At 38.7% G+C, this 3,430-nt stretch overlaps 1 long non-coding RNA gene across 1 annotated transcript; it reads left to right on the top strand.

The window, feature by feature from the left end:
- The first annotated feature begins 593 nt into the window (after positions 1 to 593).
- On the top strand, positions 594 to 2,754 carry LOC129669439 (uncharacterized). Its single transcript, XR_008719027.1, has 3 exons — positions 594 to 743; positions 2,223 to 2,288; positions 2,627 to 2,754. It is a non-coding gene; the product is annotated as an uncharacterized LOC129669439 (long non-coding RNA).
- The last annotated feature ends 676 nt before the right edge of the window (positions 2,755 to 3,430 follow it).

Here is a 3,430-nt window from a genome sequence, read left to right as displayed (position 1 = left end):
CCAAGAGGGTCTAGCCCCTCCCAAGGAAGGCTTTATAGACAATAATTACTGGGGAATGAGCTCCAGAGGTCACACATCTGGCCAAGATTTGTAAGTAATTATTAGTTAGGGGGACTGTAGCTGGCCTTTGCTACATTGTGGATTAATCTTTTTACCTTCCCAACCCTGGTTTAACCCTATCAGTAGATAGGAGAAAAAGAGAATAGAGGAAAGAGACAGAGATCTCTGAATCTAATTTCTTTCTTGTTTCTTTTTGCTTTGTAGTTGGTCTTTGCTATGTTGTGGGTTCTTCTTTCTCTCACCTAATTAAAATTTAAAAAGCCTTTATTGTTTCACCATGTTACACTTGAGTTCCACTCTTGGTTTTAGGGGTAAACCCTGCACTGAGCTACTAGTTTAAATATTACAGATTGTTTTCCCAGTTAATTCTTGCTATGATATACCACCTAGGATTGTCAATTCTTGTTACATAGTTATTCAGTAGGTTCTTTTAGGATTATTAAAGTTCATATTTAATTAGTGCACTTCCGATTACAAAAACATTTTTTTCTTTTGAAAATAAGGGTTGTTTCTCTCCTTTTGGATAGTAGACACTTCAGAAATGGCAGAACATTTCATGGGATGTAATGAAGAGTTGGAACCATGTCAGCATAAAACAGAAGAAATTAAAACTGAAGGGGAAGATGAAGATGATGAGTTGATATTTGTGGGAGAGATATCAACTTCCAAACCTGACATTTCAAGTAAGCATTTATTTCAATGAAGTTTCATGTGATGGATAGTTTTTTGTTTGAATAGGAAAAACCAGTAACAGTTTGTGTTTGTTCTGTAGAGTTTAGATGAAAACAAGGTAGGACTAGGGAAATGCTTTAGCAGCCTACACACCAGCTGTATAAGCCACAAGCATGAGTACTGGAATTTGGATCCTCAGAAGCCAAGTAAGTGCTGGGTGGAATGGCAGCCTCACTGTAATTCCAGTTCTTATATGCACGTGCATGCACATGAAAAGGTTTTTTTAAACCCATGTAAAATTTAGTAACAACTGAAAATGTTCCTGGTGATGATGTGTTTGGGACAGAGTAATGAATCCCGTAATAATAGTGATGATAATAATATTGTAGCAGAAAAATTATGCTATCAAACACTTAGAGAAACAAAAAAGTTTTTTTCCTAGCTTTCTGTCATGTTTTCAATGAACAGTGGTTCTCAGCCGTCTTACTGCTATGACGCTTTATTACAGTTACTCAAATGGTGAGGACCTGCTGCCGAAAAAAAAAATTGTTCCTATTTCATGACTGTAACTTTGCTAATGTTATGATGTGTAATGTCAAACTGATATCCAGGATTTTGGTATGTGATTCCCCAAACTGTTCATGACCCACACACAGGTTGAGAACAGCTGTCACAGAATACTTCATTACTATCATCATGTAACAATTCTATATTTATGTTACTTTTTACTACTTCTTTCTGTAAGGAGATAAAAATAATTTTGTGGTTTCAATGAACAATTTTTTTTCTTTGCCTGTGTTGGCTAAGATTTATGTCAACTCGACACAGGCTAGAGGAGAGGACACCTCAACTGAGAAACTGCCCATATCAGATATGGGCTGTCTTCTGGTGTATTGTCTTGACTGAAGATTGATGTGGGTGAGCCCATCCCATAGGGTATGGTGACACTCCTAGATGGGTGAACCTGAATAGTATAAGAAAGGAGGCTGAGCAAACCATGGGAACAAGCCAGGAAACAGCATTCCTCCAAGGTCTCTGTCAGTTCTTGCTTCCAGGTTTCTGCTCTGCATGAGTTCCTGTCCTGACTTCCCTCAATGATGGAGTCCAAGGTGTAAGATGAAATAAACCCTTTTCTCTCCGAGTTGCTCTGGGTCATGGTGTTTTATCAACAGCAATAGAAACCACAACTTAGACATTACCTCCTTGTGATAGAAAATATTAATCCAATTTTGACCTTCTTAATTTAAATATGATTCCTCATTAACCAGAAAATTATATTCACACAAGGATAAGAGATCACAGTCTGAAATTGACCTACGATCCTGTCAAACCCAATTTGACTTCTAGAGTAGTATGTTTCTCCCCCTGAATCTTGCCACCAATAAACGGCATAATATATTTGTTACTGGTTGTATATGCCTATTCTTAGACAGTATTCTATTATTTTATTAGATTTCTTTTCATTGATGAGTTTTAATATATTCCTGCAGATATTTTGAACATACGTCTTCCCAGCTCATCTATAAAGGGAAGAAAGAGTGACTTACTCAATCCAGGTACTGTATTACTATTTTATTACTAAAAAATTCTTTGCTTTTTATTTATATGTATCTTATGTGTGAATATATGAGGTTTTCTGTTTGTACCATGTGTGCCCATGAAGGGCAAAAGAGGGCATTAGTCGCGGGGAACTGGAAGTTATGGGTAGTGTTTAACCACCTGATGTAAGTGCTAGGACCAGAACCTGGGTTCTCTGCCAGAGCAGCAGCTGTATTTATTGGATGAGCCATCTCTCCAGCCTCTACTATTTTAATGTTATGCTCAACTATTCAGCAGAATTGTATACCAATATGTTCATTACAATGTGTGTGTGTGTATGTGTTTTTATATATAGCTATTTCTAATATATCCAAGACTACAAATCAACAGTACAGAAATCCATCACCTAATGCAGTGGTTGCTTTGCCAAGCTTTGATCCTGAACCAAAATCTTCAGAGGCTTCTGATGATCAGGCTATGTCTGACCCTGTAAGTTTGTTTTTGTTTTTTTTTTTTAACTTTTTTAAAATTTTTATTAATTAAACTTTATTCATTTTGTATCCCCCCCATAAGCCCCTCTTTCCTCCCCTCCCGATCCCACCCTCCCTCCCCTTTCTGCATGCATGCCCCTCCCCAAGTCGACTGATAGGGGAGGTTCTCCTCTCCTTTCTGATCTTAGTCTATCAGTTCTCATCAAAAGTGCCTGCATTGTCCTCTTCTGTGGCCTGGTAAGGCTGCTCCCCCCTCAAGGGGAGGTGATCAAAGAGCAGGCCAATCAGATTATGTCAGAGGCAGTCCCTCTTCCCATTACTAGTTAACCCACTTGGACACTGAACTGCCATGGGCTACATCTGTGAAGGGGTTCTAGGTTATCTCCATGAATAGTCCTTGGTTGGAGTATGAGTCTCTGGGAAGTTCCCTGTGTTCAAATTTTCTTGTTCTGTTGCTCTCATTGTGGAGTTTCTGTCCTCTCCAGCTCTTACTATTTCCCATTTCTTACATAAAATTCCATTCACTGTGTCCGTCAGTTGGCCATCAGGCTCCGCATCTGCTTTGACTGCATGGCAGAGGCTTTCAGAGGCCCTCTGTGGCAGGTTCCGAGGTTGTTTCCTGTTTTCTTCTTCTGGTTTTTGTTTTTGTTTTTGCTTTTAACTTAACA

The sequence above is a fragment of the Psammomys obesus genome, unplaced genomic scaffold, assembly GCF_907164565.1.
Source record: "Psammomys obesus unplaced genomic scaffold, mPsaObe1.curated_primary_1811, whole genome shotgun sequence".
NCBI lineage: Eukaryota > Metazoa > Chordata > Mammalia > Rodentia > Muridae > Psammomys > Psammomys obesus.
This window is presented reverse-complemented; position numbering and strand designations above follow the sequence as displayed.